This window comes from Leuciscus leuciscus (genome assembly GCF_965113295.1).
Source record: "Leuciscus leuciscus genome assembly, chromosome: 8".
In the NCBI taxonomy this organism is placed as follows: domain Eukaryota; kingdom Metazoa; phylum Chordata; class Actinopteri; order Cypriniformes; family Leuciscidae; genus Leuciscus; species Leuciscus leuciscus.
In genome coordinates, this window is record NC_138732.1 from 44795153 (window position 1) to 44814273 (window position 19121).

Sequence of the window (19121 nt, forward strand, 5' to 3'; positions counted from 1 at the left end):
ATTTGCAAGCTTTGCAAGTCCAAGCTAAGCAGAGGTAGAGATGCAAAACATTATAACACAACATCTCTACATAACCATCTGCTATATGTTCATCACATGAGAAAGCCCACTGTATCAGCCACCTCCTCCTCCTCTCCTCTTCCTTCTTGGGTCACTGGTGTTCAGCTGGGTGCTGCTAAGGGCTCACATTCATCTTCCTCTTCACCAATACTCACTGCATTTGCAGCAAAGCAGTCATTCTCAGCAAACCATCCCCGGTCAAAACAAATTACAGAGATGATTGGTAAAATGATCTGCACTGATCTTGAACCTTTCTCTGTGGTGGAGAGGAGAGGCTTCAAGACACTTGTTGGCTTTTTAGAGCCCAAGTATAAGATACCTTCGAGGCACTATTTCAGTCGAACTGTAGTGCCTGAGCTGTATGAGGCAATGAGAGGGGAGTTGGTCCAGTCACTTAAGGCAGCTGAAGGAGGTGTCATCAACCTCACTACAGATCTCTGGACCAGCAATCACAACGCACATGCATATCTCTGTCTTACTGGGCACTGGTGTGAACGTGTAGGGGAAGCTTCAGTACAGAGGAAAGCAGGGCTGCTAAATATTGGTGTGCTGGACATTGAGCACACATCAAACAACATTCTGTGCTGCCTTAAGGAAAAGATGAGAGAGTGGGAAGAGTCTGCTGGTCAGTCTGTCACAATACGGTTTGTTGTTTCAGATAATGCAGCGAACATGGTGAAAGCTTTGACTCAATATGGGCACATCCGTTGCGTGTCCCATACGCTTCACTTGGTGGTGATCAAAGCACTGGAGAAGGACAGGGTTGTGACATCCCTTCTCTCCATGTTCATCGCTCAAGCAAAGCCAGCAACAGACTACATGAGTTGCAAACACAGTTGAACCTCCCCCAGCACACGCTCATAACAGATGTAAAAACAAGGTGGAACTGTACGTTCTACATGCTCCAGCGGCTGGTGGAGCAGCGCAGGGCTGTGCAGATTATGACACAGGAGTCTAACATGGGTAAAGCTCCAACAATCATCTATCCAAATGAGTGGGGGTTAGCATCAGACATGCTCACTGTTCTTAGTTCTTTTGATGAGGTCACACGGGCGCTCTCAAAACACAGCGCCTCCATCTCTGAGGTCATCCCCCTCCTACATGGCCTGTGCTCCATCATCAGGTCACTGCATGCTCAGGGGCGGACTTTACCATTAGGCAAAGGTCGGCAATTGCCTTGGGCCCCGAGCTACCTAGGGGCCCCCAAAATGCCCTATTAACTTATGTTTTTTTTTAAATTTATTTTAAATTTATATATTCCTAAAACTCCATTTACGAAAAATGGCATCAAATCATTAGTGTTGCAGACAGGAGGGGGCCCCCCGCCTCACTACATTGGACTATTCCATTATCTCACTTACTGCGCATCTGCGAAAGTGATCTGCTGTGCCAAAAAACTGACGGAGAAAAATACGTGATTGACAGACAGAGTGTACAGAGTGACAGACAGAGTGTACAGAGTAGTAGACAGAGTAAAAATGAAGCGAAGCTAGCTACCCAAGCGGTGCTGAAAAAAGGAAGAAGTGGGAGGAAAGCAAAAAAGTCTGTAAAGGTGCGCGGCGCGAAAGATAGACAACACGCAGTAACAGGAGGACTGGGAAATACACAAACCGAGCAAGACGAGTCTAAACGCGAAAATTTTAAGTTTCGAAGTTACCCAAGCGGCTCAAATAAAAGAAAAAAGTGAAAAGACTCTGATAAGTATTTGGGAACGCTGCCAAAGATGACACACTTTTTTACGGCTACTGTTGGGGATAACTTACAGATCAGGAACAACAACGTCCAACGCACAGAAAAATCGTGAAGCAAAGAGGACACGCAGATCGACAGACAAAACTGAGAAGTTTACTTATGAATCATGATATTTAAAAAAATCTCAGCTCTCAGATTCTGTCAATTCTATTACGAAATTCAAACAATAAATACCGTTTTGCCGTTTTAATGTGACGTGACAGATTCCTATAGCGGCACGTGAACTGATCATCTCTTGCTAATAGTAAATAAACACGAAATAACAATGTTGAAAGATACAGTATAACTTACCGAAATGTATATTCCTCATTCATAATATTGATTAATAAGTGTTTTTCAACCGCGGAAAGAGGTAAAACAGCTGGAGAACAATCGTCACATAACATTTACCTCAGGAAAGCCATTTAATTGGCTAGAAAAAAAGCTATAGAGAGTATTTGGCTAAATATGTGTACTATATTACTTATTTTAACCTTAAATTATACCAGCCAATAGGGCTTTTTTTTTTTTCTTGAGAAAAAGTAACGCCTATCTTGTGAAACATTACCTAATATTTACCCAAATGAGTCAATATTGAATCAAATCACAAGAATTGAATTGAAATGGTGAAATTTGTCAAGCAAAAAAAAAAAAAAAAAAAAAAAAAAAACCATAGCTCACCAGAAATTGTACCATGTAAACATTGTAACATGTTTCTGTTTAGGAGTAAAGAAGTGTATGCAGGGTTTAAAGGTAGGGTAGGTAATCCTGTTCAGAAACACTTTTTTTTATACTGGGTGAAATGGTCCTTCCATCCTGATAGTAGTCAATACATTATGTGTTTAGAAAAAGGAATGAAAAAAATCAGACCTCTGTAGCAGCTGCAGGACAGTAAAAACTCTGACCAATCACTGCCATTCGGTGCGAATGTAAAGAACCAATCAGATGCCTTCATGTCTCGTGCCCGCCCCGAGCCCCACTGTGCGCGCTGCCCTGCGTGCACTCATCACATGTCACCGTTCCCGGAAATATTCAGCTCAAAGCACCTGCATATGCAGTCAGCGAAGGCAAACAAGGCAAAAACTACTTCCTCTGACCCTGCCCGCGCTCTTGAACGACCTCCTCTGCTTCGCCCTCAACCCCGGACCTGTCCTCGAGCCGACGATGCGGTACTTGTCTCCGGACTCGGAGTGTACGTTAGTCTTCATTAGAGTCAACAATGTTTTCATCATGGAAACTCTTACATGCAAAACACCGTATATGTTATGAATCTTACACGAAATTCATCTTCATCACAGTGTAACTGATGGTAATGGAAAAACGTGTATCAATGCAACCTGTTTTTAGTTTTGCCTTATAAATATAGCTCGTTACCGAATGAAACTTTACCATTATCGATATGCTAGCTTGATAGTGAGTACTAAAAGAAATCTTATTTGTTTATATTCATAGTGATAAAGTTAGGTATTTTATTACATGTGATTCTGACATGATGTCACTGTATGTACTGCGCTCCTTCCTCTCCACTCGTCTCAGGTAATAAATGCGTCTTGTTCCAGCCTGAGCGTTTGGCGTCGCGCGATCATGTGTTTTGGGGGCGTGGCTTTGGAAGGAGCTCAGAAGGGAGGGGGTGGAGTGAATGGAAATAATGAGCTGTGTTTATTGCAGATTAAAAGGTCTACAGTCACTCGATTTTTATATTTTCTTTTTCAGAGTACTTACATTTTAATTATGTATTGGTATATAAAGACAGTTTAAACAAATTTGGAATGTTTTTTTTTTTAGAAAAATGATTACCTACCCTACCTTTAAAGGAAACGTTTTTTTCTCCTCTCTAACTTTTACTTCCCCATTAGCTTTACCTGCCTATCCACCATTCAGTCGGTACATATTTCTTTTGTTCTCTTTTAAAGATTGGATGGGGGATTGCTAAATCCGCCACTGTGCATGCTGGTGAGGAATCTGAGGATGAATCTGATCAGTTCATGGCTGGTGATGATGATCAGGATGCCACAGTGGGGCTGGGCGAAGATGTTGCGGCTGAGTCCAGGGAAAGGTTAGGCACAGCAGCAAGGAAACTGGCAGCCAATCTGAGCAAAGAACTAAAATGGCGTTTCGAACCAATTTTTGCAAACTCCACATTTCTGCTTGCCACTCTCCTTGACCCCAGATATAAGGCCAGGTGTTTTCCAAACAATGTTGATGTGGAGGCACTGAAGAGGACATTACTCCTCAGGATGGAGCTCTGTGACCCTGTGGCTACACCTGCAAGAAACACAGAAGAGACACCTGCCACCAGCAGCACTTCAGTCTTGTCTTTCCTGCAGAAAAAGAAATCGGCTATTCCAATGAGGACACATTATTTACCATCAGGTGATGTGGAGGCCTACCTGGCAGATGGGGGACATCAGCCTTACCGATGACCCAGTGAAATACTGGTCAGGCAAGCTTCAGTGCTGGCCCAACCTTACACGCTTTGCACTGCAGCATCTCAGTTGTCCACCTACAAGTGTCCAGTCTGAGCGTGTTTTTAGCACAGCTGGAAATGTGGTCAGTCCACAGCGTGCAAACTTAGACCCTAGCCATGTGGAACAACTGGTCTTCATTAAAGTCAATGCAGATCTGAAAAACAGCGTCGGACTATTTGATCAGTAGAACACAGTCCCCCCTGCCCCCCTCTCTCTCTTTCTCTCTCTCTCTCTGTCTCTCTCTTACTCACTCATTCACTCACACACACTCACACACACACATACCTGGTGTAAAAAAAAAGAAAAGAAAAGAAAAAAAAAGAAAAGAAAAAAATCACACTGATCATAAAAAAAGAAAGTCATGTTGAGATGAAAACTCTTGTTCATTACATTTAACTTCATAATTGCAACCGCATGTGTTGTATTCATTGTTGCAAAACTTGTTCTGTATATAGTTCGTTTGTTATCGTGATCAAAACCATTGATCTGAAGCTCATTGCTGATGCTGTCATGTAAATAGTTTTCTAATCAGCAATAAATATAACAATTTCTGATCAACCCCTATCAATTGCATGCTTAAAATAACATACCGGTTAAAGCCCCGCCCATTTTAAGTCAATCCGACCCACTTCCGGGTTAAATCCCGCCCACTTCCGGGTTAGGCCCCGCCCAGTCCGAGTACAGATACAGATAATTCATATGGTTAACAGATACAGATAATGCTGTACTCGCTCATCCCTAGTAAACACCCACTGCTGTGATTGGCTGACATGTTTGCATATGAAATAGCTAGTATTACATGTGGAACTCTCTCTAAAACTTTTACTATGTTTTTACTATTACAGCTCTCGAGATTAAGGAACCGTGAAAAGTATTGATCATTAACTATTCCCATCACATGAAAGGTTGCAGTGATGAGCCTTGAGCAGAGGACGGACAGTCTGTTGATCGTAGGGATGCACCGATTGGGAAATTCTGGGCCGATACCGATACCGATGTTTAACATAACAACTTGGCCGATGGCCGATGCCGATGTTTTTTCTTTTTGTTATTTATTCCTTCTTTTGTGCCACGGAAACATACAAGTCTTTCGGCTCTTGATCACACTATCCTAGAATGAGCACAAATTCAATCAGACCAATTTATGAAACAAAAAAAATCTTTAATGTCACTTTCTGGTTGACAGTTATAACCTTATTTATAAGTTCTTTTTCAGTTGTTATGAAGAGCAATATGAGAGAGAAATTTGGTAATCATTGTCTGACCCAACAAAAAAAACATTATAATATTCATTTTATTTTTCGTGTTCGCATTTATGAGGGAAAAAACACGGGTGAATGTTCATACCAAAATATTAAATTTTAAGCGCGCACGCGCTCTTCTGCGAGAGAGAGAGAGAGAGAGAGAGAGCCCCGACCGCGCGCGCGCTCTCACTCACTATTCAGAGCGGTCAAGCTTCCCCGTACTTTTTGACAAGAGTCCTTGACAGGAGGGAGGCCAGAGTTTCTTTGCAGCTCAAGTCGGCGGCGGTGTGTACAGTTAACGCTCTATCTGTTGACGGCGCTGAGGGAAAAGCTCCCGCCACTGGAAGAAGCAGTCGCCGCCCATTTGTGTCCTCCTGCGCACCCATCAAAGCCGTGCAGAACGTCTTCAGCACTCGCGGATCGTGCATACTCCGCCGCTTCTTCTGCTACACACCATGGTCGTTCTTTTCTCGAGAAAAGGAGTTTTCTCATAGAAAATAAATAAATAAATGCGTCATTGTACCCAGCACTTCTGAAAATGCACTTCCGAATGCGTCTCTGTCCCCAGCATATCAAACCAAACTGACGCCCATGTGACATCGGCGAATGTCATTTTTATTTCCCGATGGCCGATGGCAGTTAACGAGGCAAATATCGGCCGTTACCGATGTTCAGCCGATGCATCGGTGCATCCCTAGTTGATCGAGTATGAAAAGATCTTATCATTGCAACGCAATTTCGGCACTCTCACGAATGCTTTCACCAGCGGTGTAAAGTGCAGGGGTCAGAAAGTAAAAGTCCTGCCATATATTTATTCCACCCATGAACTCATCCAGCTGATTCCTCTCATTAGTTCTCTCTCCTGGCTGAGAAACGGTGCTAATTAACAAATCCAGGCGATTGGAACAAAATACTGAGGAGGACTTTTACTTTCTGAACCTGGACTTTACACCTCTGGCTTTCACTGAATAACAATGCAAACACGATGTAAATACAGTAAGAGCTTGGTTGTACTGTACATTGTAACAGCGTCATGATTTTGTGATGATTGATTTCAACGAGTTTTGGCAAGTGTCCAGATAAACTCGTGCTGTTTGATTGACAGCTTGGGCGATTGGAAAGGGAACGTTCTTTGATCGCTTTCTTTATATAATTTAATCACAGTTTAAATATGATTATTTTCATCCTACTAAGAGAAACGACGTGAAGTTGATTGTTTAGTCACTGGCTTGATTTACTGATGCATAAACAGTATTGAACGATATTTTGAGAGATAATCTGTCTGAACTTGAATAATTACATCAGAAATCACTGATCACAGATTACATGTTTGTGGCGTTGCTGGCAGATCCATCTCGTAAAAGTCTGTTTGCAAAGCCTGCGCCGAAATTTACCAAATAATCCACAGTGAAATACACTGAATACAAACAAATAATGCACTGCCGAAACATTCACATTGTTGGGAAAAATAACCCACTATCCTGGCATTACGTTCATTTGGAAGGTACTGGTATTGATCCTGTATCGATCTTTTCTCGTTGTCATGTCACTGTTCACTAACGCTCCAGTGGGCGGAGCCAAAGCTGCCCTGTGATGTCACTGTTCACTAACGCTCCAGTGGGCGGAGCCAAAGCTGCCCTGTGATGTCACTGTTCACTAACGCTCCAGTGGGCGGAGCCAAAGCTGCCCTGTGATGTCACTGTTCACTAACGCTCCAGTGGGCGGAGCCAAAGCTGCCATGTGATGTCACTGTTCACTAACGCTCCAGTGGGCGGGGCCAAAGCTGAAGTGTGACGTCACAAGTCTCCACTTTTTAGATCCTGTCGTTTGCTGGCCTTGGTTTTAATAAAAGCAGTTTTTGGAATAACAAGAAAGTTTTGAAACTTACAGGGTATTTTTATAGTATAATGAACTGAAAAATAATTACCACAAACAACCCTGAGTGCTTGTGGTGTGAACCACTCTGTTGTTTTGATGCACTGCTCACTTTAATCTGTAGAAATGGTAAAATGGCACAATTATGTCTTGCGGTCTGGATGGAACCAAGCCGTTGTCTGGATCCGGACCGCGGTCCGCCATTTTTATAACACTGAATTACACCAATTAGTTACTCTTTCTTTAGGGTTGTTCAGGGCACAGGCTATCTTTCAGTGTCTCATGGACAGGATCGCATGTGCCACTGCCTATCTGGATGATATAATCCTTTACAGTAATGATTGGCTGCGGTATGTGAAACATCTGCTAGCTCTCCTGAGATTACTGAGAGTGGCCGGGCTGACGGCGGACCCGTGGAAGTGTGCGGTTGGGTGTGTGGAGGTGAGATAACTGGGCTTAGGAGAACAAGACAGGAGATGAGCAGTGAGTAAGTGGTCCAGTGTAACATGACTAACACCTGTTTCTGATGGCAGTAATTGGCATGGAGGAACAGCATAAAAGCACGCTGACTATCTGGTAAGGTGAGAGAGACTACGACAAATATTTTATTTTGTGTAAATAAAGAGTTTTGAGAGTTCACCCAGCCGACCCTGTCTTCTGCTTCCTTCATACGAACCTCTTCACAATGGATATAATAATGTTAATATGTTTGGTGGGACAGATCTGCTACTCTGCTGATAGTGTTGCTGCTGTAGAGCGAGTGCATGACTTGCTACTGCCAATACATTGACGATACTGTGCTGTGAGCAAGACATGCTGCTGGACAATGCACTCATGAATTACCCCCCAACAGAGCAGGTGACAATGAATATTGAACAATAGGGCTGAATGCATTTTATTTTATTTTTTTACCAATATTGCAATTGCGATTTAATATGTGATTATTAAAATCTTTTTTATTTAATTTCACATGTAATTCTAAGTACTTTTATAAGTAAAAAAATTGCATGTTAAGTTTAAATATTTAAACTAATATAGCTTCAAAACGTAAAAGCTAGTAGGCCTAAATAATAAATAAGATAAAAACATTACAAGCAATAAACAGAGTGCTTTCAGTATTTTAGAGTAGGCTATCTAAACGTTTCCCATTCAAGAGCTGTCAGTGATCTTCACTGCTGTTTGACAGCGGGAGATCCGATGAGCTGCATTCACACTAATGCACAGATCTGAAATATAAAATATGGTTTGTCCTGCTGTTTAATTCCTTAAGACATAACTGACTGTTTACTTTCATTTCATAAAACCATTTTGAGATGCAAGAGCAATCCGGCAGCCGATAGAGATGAGAAACGAAACACATGAGCACATGGTATTAATAATAATCATTAATAATAATCATTTGTTACATTTATTTAGCACTAAGTTATTTAGTGTTATTTGATAATTGTCCTTGTCAAAACCTCTTATTTGTTTACACCTTATCTTCACACAGAAGCGAGCTGGTTTCCGTGAGTGCGGATGCTTCATTTGCTGCTAACAGTATATAACAGGAAGAATAGCACAATTGTAACGTAACTGCTCTGAAACTCAAAGGTTGAGGGTCTAAACACAGTTTAATGGGTTAATCCACAGACATACACAAAGGAAAGGAAAAGGTCGAAACACAGATAGTCCAAACAAAGATAATGTCCAGGGCTAAGGCCAAACCAAGGATATCCAGGGAACAGAAATAACAAAGATCCGGGGAACAAGGCTCAGAAACACAGACTCACAAGCCCTAGTGAAGAGTGACTGAACTAACCAGGTTTATAAAGACAGAAACTGTGACTGTAACAAAAATGCTGTAAATGGTAAAATCATTTGCATTACAAACCAGTGTGTTTATGATTATGATAATAAACTAAAGTATAATATGATAATACAGTTTTTCTCAATTGCTAAAACACTAAAACCCATTGGCTGAACAAAGTTCTCAGTTGCCTGAACTCATTGAGCTAATTGTGCAGTCTGTTGTCAATACCTTAAACCATTTCACATGATAAAACACATTTCACAGATCTCACTTAGACTTTTCAGCAAAACTCTAAACACATTCTCATTCTCAAAACACATTCTGCACTGTAATGCACACGTCATCCATACTGGAGAACACAAGAGGCAACAATCAAATACAGATAGAGAACATGTCATTGATTGAACACAACCACTCAAAACTGATTTAACCTGTTTCAGATGATGCCCAAAGACAAGAAGAAGCACACTGATCACGTTTACTCCTTTGATATGTGTCCCTTTCAGTATTGTATACTGTAGTGCAGTGCATTGTGGGCTGTATACTGTATAATGAACCCTGTCCCTGAACATTGTGCTTTCCATTTGTTACAGTTTTTGCCCGTTGCTTGAACACTATAGACCCATGCTTAGACTAAAGTAACACAACTTGAAGCTTTTGTTACCATACCTCAAACACATGTACCCATACCTTAAACAAAAGCACTGCTTTGCACTCTAGTTGCAATTCTGCAACACACTTCCTCCTTTATACAACACACTTGGTCCTGCATACTACACTCTATTTCATACATAAGACACTTCGTTCAAAAATGAAATCTCAGGGTGCCATTTGGAAAACACATGTATCCAAAATACAAAACACAACGGGTTATTGCAACCACTCAAATACACACCTGAAGGCACTTACTTGCAAAACTGAACACCAATCAGCCAGCTACAAAAAGTTAGTTTTTTTTTGTTACAGAGAATCTTGGCCATGGATGGAGCTGCACAGCCTCATGAATTCAATTTCATTGATGAAGCTGGATTCGACCTGAGCAAAACAAGACGACGGGGTCATAATGTAATTGGCCAAAGGGCAATTGTGCACGTCCCGGGGCAGCGCGGGGGAAATATCACATTGTGTGCCGCCATAAGCCTTCGAGGGCTTCTGCATCATCATGCAAAACTAGGTCCATACAATAGCCAACATATACTCACATTTCTAGATGCTCTCCATAATATAGTTGTACAGACCAGATCAGCCCAGGTTTGTGGTGGTATGGGATAATGTCAGTTTCCATCGGGCTGCTCTGGTCCAGGCCTGGTTCACCAACCACAATCAATTTGAAGTGGTATACTTGCCCCCTTACTCACCATTTTTAAACCCTATAGAGGAATTATTTTCAGCTTGGAGATGGCGCGTATATGACCGCCAACCACATGCCCGTATGCCTCTTCTGCAGGCAAGGGAACAGGCCTGCGGCGACATTCAGGTGACAGCAATCCATGGATGGTTTCGACATGCAAGGGGATATTTTCCCCGGTGCCTAGCGGGAGAAGACATTGCTTGCGATGTCGATGAGGTCGTGTGGCCAGACCCCAATAGACGGCGGGATCCATGAGCCCACGTATGCACAATTGCCATGATTTTCTGTGTTTACAGTATTGTGTTTTTTCGATAATTTTTTATTAATTTTTTTGCTTTATCTGAATTCATGTTACTGCAATGTACAATATTGAGTATAGGCCTATTTGCTTTTTTGGTTGTTTGAAAATGTGCCTCCTGAAAATATGCCTTCTGAATAAACAGTGAAAATCAAAGACTGCAGTGTTTTATATAAAGTAGACTAGTGTGTTCCCTCTGATCTGAAAGTGTATGTATATGATGCAAGTATGTGTCATTTTGTCATCAGAGTTACATTTTGACAAAGGAATGTTAGGTTTTGATAGCAGAGTTTAGGTTTTGATAGTAGAGTTTCAATTTGACACAGATGTGAATGGTGTATTTCCCAGTGTTGTGTCATGTTTACTTGTGTGTAGAGTTTTGTCACAGTGAGCGAAGTTTTGCAAAATGTGTTCAAGCAACGGGCAAAAACTGTAAGTTACTTTTTCATTCTATTTTTTTCAATTACTATTTAATGGCAGAAACAAGCTTCCACATCTGAGTGACAAGAAACTGGTTTACTGTGAGCGAGTGGTTGAATTAAAGACGGGAATAAAAGGCTAGATCTATTCGCAAGCAGTTCTTTAATGAAAACAAAACCATGGCAACAGATGAATTACAGAAAACTGAACTGGAAACTCAAAGTCCAGCACAAACACAGATCAACCGTGACGGTTACACACAAATGTTTAAAGCCTGACGGATTTATGTTAGTGTAACTAAAGGAAAATACTGCTTTTTCAGTTATATTTGCACATTTCATTAATATGTATTTTAAAAATGACAGTTGATTAAAATATAATTTGATAGTGCAGCTGAATATGGAATCCATAGAATTGTAATGTAATTTTCTATATGCAACTTCTCAACTTAACTGAACATAGGGCAAAGATAATTGTGCTTCATTATTGGTTAATTTGCACATTGAACAATGTTTCGGTCCAGGACAGTTTGACTGTGACCAAAAAATAAAGAATACTGAACTTAAATCAAGAGATGCATGAAATATATTCTATTTCATTATACATTGTTCTATTTCATTGTGATTGTCATTGCTATTTAGAGTCTGCATTCTTCATTCACACAATACAATTTTATATATATATATACCATAGGTTGTTATTATTAAGTATTTGCATCCATTGCAAATATTTAACTTTAAATAATGGTTTTAATATTTTCAAAATGCATTCATTCAGATTCCTTAGAATCAGCATAAATCTGTTATGAAAAAATAAGCATCTAAAAAGTGTGAATATTGTTAAAATATGGCTAACTGCTATATTTATAGCTAACAATCTATATATAATGTAGCCTATATATAATCATTTTGATCTAGTGATGATAAATAGATAAACCTGGTTATTGTGTATTTAGATCAATTAGTTTAGTACTACATAATGTGTTTCATTGTTTGACTGACTGACAAATATGCGTCACAACTGAGTTCAGATGGATGGCAATATTGTATTTAATTAAAATACATAAATCTTTAATATTACAGTATTACAGTGCTTTTTAAGATGTTGCCTGTAATTAGTTTGGCCGAATGAGGAAATAAATTAGGTTAAACTACTAAATGCCTGGCCATAACCATTAATAAATAAACAAATACAATAACCAACACACAATTATTGATCCACAATGTTGCCACCATGGCCAATTATGAATTAAAAACATAATAAAGTTGCAAATGCACAGTCGTTAGATTAACGATTGGCTTTATATTACAGAATGTGTTTCAGCAGAGAAGATTCTCCTCATGTCGATCAGTTTTTACATCATCCAAAACTTTGCAGATCAAATTAAATTAACTTACCATTTTATATATTTCATTATTACCTTTAAAGATGTTAGTGTAACGTTTAAAATGTAAATTCTGTCATGCATTTCTTTCTTTTGCAGAGCACAAAATGTATATTTCAGATATTCTGAAAAAGATTGGGAGCCCATTGACTTCCACTGTGCACAAACATATTTAGGCTTAGATATAAATGTTCAACAGGATGAAGTCACACAGTTTTAAAACAACATAAATGATAACAAAATATTCATGGGTGGAGATTAAACTGTACAAATAAAGGCTAGAGTTACAAATGAACACTGCATTTCAATACTGATAATGTTTTATGCTTTTCCTTGATGGATGTCAACTGTCATTTCATTACATTTGCAAGTTTATAACATTTAAACAATTAGTTCAGAATCTGTTCTGAGCAGTAAGAACTGAAATCTAAAATGTGCCAATGATATAAAGTTGTTATTTACTTGGATATCTCTTGAGGAGATCAGCGATACTCAGCCACGCAAAGCCTCTTCAACAGGATGTGTTTCACAAACATCAAATGCTTTCTTACATCTGATAACACACACTTTAATTCAGACGTCTTTAAAAGTACATTAGACTCTGTGATTATTCTAAAACCAGCTTTCATACAAACTTTAAATTCGCGCATTCATATAATAATAATGCATGCTGAAGAGAATAAGCGAGTATAAAGAAAGTCGATGTCTGACCGTTATGTGTGTCTGTCTCCGGTCGCTGTCCGTCACGGTCAGATGAAAGTGTCCTTCCTTCCACATAAACCCTGACTGGATCTGGATCTGGATCTGGAGCTGGAGCTGGAGCGATGAGGAGCGCAGTTTGACGAGGGTCGAGTAAGCACTGCCTTCCTTCTGTCGCACTCAGAGCCTCAGGGCACGTTAGTTTCCGGGTAATGTTTAACTGAACAACTGAACACACGGAGAGCCACACAAACCCTCAATGTTCAGTGTATTTCTCTTAACCACGAACAGTTAGAGATGGTCTATCCAGCTGCAGAGCCAGCTGTTCCACACGGGGACTCTCCTTCTTTAGATATGAGATATTTTCACACGGACATCTACAATAAAATATTTAAAGTCACTTTGTAATACAATGAGCAATATTTTAAAACCTGTCCTATTGTCCATGTGTAAAGCTAATGGAGACAAACACAATATAGTTCATTGTTAGTTCAGTGATGTATAACTAGCCTACACAACTTTCTGTTTTATTTGAAAAATATTAATAAAAATCTAAATGTGTTGTAAAGTGTTATACCTCCATGTTCATGTCCTTACAAATAATACCTAAAGTAACAAAGTATGATGCATTTAATGTCAAATATTACTGTACTTAATCATATGAAAGTAAAAAAAAACTAAAAAAAAACATTTGACACAAAGCCTTGAACAAGTTAAACTTGCATTTCTCTATATGAAAACTAATAAGATATCTTAAAGAAACATAGCTAATAATACAAAATAATACGTATAAACAGCTCATAATTAAAAAAAAATCACATTATGGCATTTCTGACGACCTCAGTCATTTCTGAAAATGAAATAAATACGATTAATATTAATAATATCTCTATTTGACAGATGCAAAGTGAAAAAATGGCCGCTCATTACTTTAATTCATGAATTTAATAGTTACTTTATAATGACTTTTGATTCACTGATAATAAATACTAAGCATACAGTAACTCAATTGCAATGCCAATTTACAACACCCAATCTGAAAACTGACACAGGCTAATTATTCTCTACAACAAATAGACAGAAGGAAATATTAGCCTAATGCATACATACTACAGTCAAATGAGATACATTTTACAATATGGTTACTCAATAATAATATTTTCCAAATTAAAAAGTTAAAAGTGTTTGTTCTCATTAGTTTCATTCCTTATGCAGTATGAGCTATCAACAAAATATTGTTTGTATTACTCATTAATATGATTATTTAAAAAAAAAATATATTGGCCATTGTACATCATGATATTGTCAGCCAGGGTTGAGGACAGGAAGATGAAGATGAAGATTGGATGATGAAGACGAGGACTCCCACGGCATTGGACGGTGTTGCCGGCTCACACCCCTGGTCAGACTCTCTGAGATGCTTGGGCTCCGGGGCGATGGTGGGCGCTGTCCTCTCTTCATCAGGCTCTGGCTCACTCCTCACGGCAGGCGGAAGCTTCCAGTCCGGCGTAAGATCCGTGGATCGGGGTGGTGTCGGGATGGGTCGGGGTGTGGAGGATGTATGGATCAGGGGTAGACACTCTCCAGACACCTGATGATGGCCTCCTTCCAGCAAAGTCCTTGGGTGTCTTTGAGGTCTACGGGACATTGGTAGTTTGCCCCGATCCAATACAATGATTTCAGCGTCTCATCGTTGTAATGGGTACGAACAGTGAGACTCCACTGTAAAGTCCATGAGGTTGAGACTGCTTCAGGCCAACGCCGCAATTCTCACTGCAAAATAATTGTTTTGGTCCTTCTGTCAGCAAGAGTTGAAGACAGGAACACGAAGATGAAGATTAAGCTAAATATGCTTTAATAAGCCTCACATATACAGCCAATTACAGGTAACCAAAGAAACACAAGTGCTAACGTAAACCTAAACGTAGACCGGACAAATGACAACTGAAACAGACTGACATACTATACTGAAGGAACTGGGATGAACCGCTGAAATGACTGACAAATCATATTATAGTGCATGACAACAAATAAGGAGCCGGGAACTGAACAAATGAAGACAGGAACCAGTGAATAGTAACTAAACTAAGAACAAACATAACCAAATATCCCTGACAGATATCTTATCCATGTATGAACAGAAAAGTGCATTGTTGGAAAATATTATAGATTTTGATTCAATCAAAGTCCATGTGAAAATAGCTCATATTTAATAAAAAAACTAAAAAACAATACGAGTATAGGCAGCGCAACTCTGTTAAGAGATTAGTTCACTTCAGAATAAAACATTACTGATAATTTAGGCTTCGTCTACATTAATCCGGATACCTTTGAAAACAGCGTTTTCGTTTATAAACGTCTTCGGACGTTTCAGTGTGGATGAGAAACTTTAGAAAACCGACTGAAAATGCTAAACTCACCTTTACTGCGCATGCGTAACACCCCACAAAACATCACTGATATGATTCAGATGAAAAATAAATAATGAAGTTATCACGCAATTCTTCTGACAGGATCATTTTATTTAGTAAAATATCTCAGCATTCACTGATGCGGTCCAGGTCGCTCGCAGTCACCATATGTTTGGTCTAAAACTGCTCTCCTGTATCGCCGCAGGACAGCAGATGTAAGTGTATTCTGTCATCTTTGCAGAACTGTGATATGAAGAGTGTGCAATGCAGAATATGTTTAGCAACAGTGTGAAAGTGAACAGCACTAACAGGCACAATACTGCTATAAACATGAATATCTATTGGTACAATATGCGTCACATGACTAAACTTACATCATCTTGAGTGTGTTTTCAAAAAAGCTTCGTTTTCATTAATAAAAACGCCGTCTCAGTGTGGAAGGAAGGACAAAACAGAGAGAAAAATATAAGTTTTCAAATGAAACCGTATTAGTGTGGACATGGCCTTACTCGACCCCACGTCATCCAACATGTTCTTATACTGTATGTCTTTCTTTATTCAGTGGAAAAGCACCTGCCAGCATAGAGACAGTGACTGAAGTAATATCACATTTGGCTATGTAAATAAAATTGAAAAGTCTCATTACATTTGCAAACAACAAAAGTCCTGTTGAGGTGCAAGTTTATCATTTAGATCTAAATGAACCAACAGTAGTGTGGAGAGAGGTGGAAGACAGCAACTGTCTCTAAAACCTTCAAATGACACACAAGCTCATTTCTGTGACTCTGTGAATGACCAAAACCACACATGCAAACCCCAAACATGTAGGTTTGCATGCTTTCCCGCAACCCGTGTGGGTCCTGCAACATTTGTTCTCTTTTTCTTTGCTTTTCTGCATTTTAGGCAATTTGACATCAACCCTGAACAGGGCTCAAGAACCAAGAAAGGGAAAGTGACTTCCAAGACTGGCAACATTGTGCAAAAAAAAGCAGAACTGAAAAATATATTTTTGAAAAACTTGCACTAACTGTTTTGCACTAACATTTACTGTATTGTTCATTGATAACTGTTTACTGCACTTTAAATGTTTTTAAATATTGACATTTCAGCTTATGTGTTCCTCTGCCATAACAAATAACATTATAACATATTTATTGAATGACAAATTCATTATAAGTACAGTTTAGCAAGCAGTAATTACTGTATTTCCTGTATAAATGCAATGACTTGCTGTATTCAAAACAGTGCAATACATGTTATGGAAGATACTGTATTTTGGTAATAACAGTACTATACTGTAAATGTTTACTGTAGTAATCCTGTAAAAATACAGTAAGTGTCTGGCAACCCAGCTGCCAATATTTTACAGTACATTTAAAATGGAAAGTTTGACTGTTTCTACAGGCAGTTCCTTTGACCTCATGCTTTAGCCTTTACACTGTTTTTCAGTGTAATTTGTCACAGGAGGACTTCAAGTATAGAATTTCTGAAAGATAAACCAGAGAAATGAACTAGAACTCAAGTGTCATGCAAATGAAGGGGTCTGAGTATTTTCTGAATGCACTTCTGTAGAGCTTTGTAGGTTTTAAATCTTTCAAACCTGAAGGACCTGTTCTGCATCATGTTTGCTTCCCTGTAGGAGAGGGATCTGATGTGAGTCACGCACTTAATACACACACATTTTAAGACTCATTATATCATGTTTTAATATCATAAACCGAAGCTGACTTGTATATATACACGTACAAATGTGTAAATAAAATTAAAAAAGTTAATTAAGTATACACTATTCATCTTGTTTAACGCATTATTTTATTATTTTTTTCATCATTTGCTATATAGAGCAAAGTATACCATCAGATTGAAGGGTGATACTCCCAAAACTGTACGTTTTGCAAGCTTTTTTTCCAAGGCAAATTTAGTGTCTTTCCACAAAAGAACACTTGAATGCATAATTTTCCTGTTGATCACTGTAAAGCTTCTTTGAAACCATCTGTATTCTAGAAAGTGCTATATAAATGAAGGTGGCTTGACTTGATTTGGAGACTCCAAAAAGAGATCAAAACACCAAATGAATATAAGGAATATATATATAATTTATAAATGTATGAATACCAAAACACCCATGAAATAAAACCATTACAGTTTTTTTTACAACCATTACTCCATTGCAATTACCAATTGCAATTCCCAACAGAACCAATGCCCAAAAAAGTCTAAAAACTAAAAAAACCTTCTTTGACCTGGCTGCATATACCTACTACAGTACTCAGAGCCATTCAGGATCACTAAACACAGCAACATACACATGAAAAATCTAAACATTATCCTGAATGTGTGCAGCCACTTTATCCAGTAGAGAAACATAGTTTAAATATCATCTGGTCATACAGCGTTAGGAAATGAGATGAAATGACAAGAATGACAAATGTCTGTATTATGTTCCATCTTTAGTCCGTCGTTTGTTTGCTTTTAAGTTTAAACTTTTAAATTGTATTAAAGGGTTTGAATAGAAATTTCCACTTGGATGCTCAGTGTGGAAATACTAACCAACTGCAGAACCGCAGAACCATATACGTCTGAGAACAACAGCACCACGCCGCGAGATCACTGGGACCCCATCAGCCACCAGCACTGTACATCACATGCCAGGCAGGGTTTGTGCACGGCCTGTTATTAAATAGAAATGCCCAATGTGCATTATCCTCATGAATTAAAAAAATATATAAGTAAACATATTGACCATAAACGTACAAATCTTCTTTGGTTTGATTTATTTATTTTCTTTTGATTTTGTATTTTTATTTAATTACTTTTATTTATTTATTTGGAGCAGATACAGTTATAGGGCCTTATTTTAACGATCTGAAACGCAAGCATCAAACGCGAAACGCAAGTAACTTTGTGGGCGGGTCTCGGGCGCTGTTGCTATTATACCGGCGGGATAAATGACTCTCCGACGCAAATCTAACATGTGTTGGTCTGAAGTAGCTTCATTACTCATAGGTGTGGTTTGGGCGTAACGTGAAATAAACCAATCAGAGCGACATTGAACATTTGTTAACAATCTACTTGCGTTAGAAAAAAAGGGAAAATAAAGTAAAATACTTTAAAAAACAACAAAAAAATCTTTACTTTGAGGTAGATGATTTCTCCAAAACAGGAAAGTAATTTCAAAAACCTAACAAAAAATCTTCACTTTGAAGTAGATTGTTTTGCAAAAACGGAACCATTTAGAACATGAAAAAAAAAGATGTGTGTGAATCACACATCTGACATCAGACGCTGGCGTTTTCTTTTACACGCACTGAACGTTCGGACAGCGACGGAATTCTCTTTGCAGCGCCTCATGTAGAGTTGGGGTACTCGAACTTGGACTCGAGTCCGG

The 19121-nt window shown here is 39.0% G+C and overlaps 1 protein-coding gene across 1 annotated transcript in view; it reads right to left on the reverse strand.

Moving 5' to 3' along the window:
* cysltr1 (cysteinyl leukotriene receptor 1) overlaps positions 1-13529 on the reverse strand; it is a 32138-nt gene extending 18609 nt beyond the window's left edge. Inside the window, exon 1 of the mRNA XM_082177667.1 lies at positions 13335-13529. The gene's annotated coding sequence lies outside the window, so the exon portion shown is untranslated. The remainder of the gene's footprint in view (positions 1-13334) is intronic.
* Positions 13530-19121: the final 5592 nt, after the last annotated feature.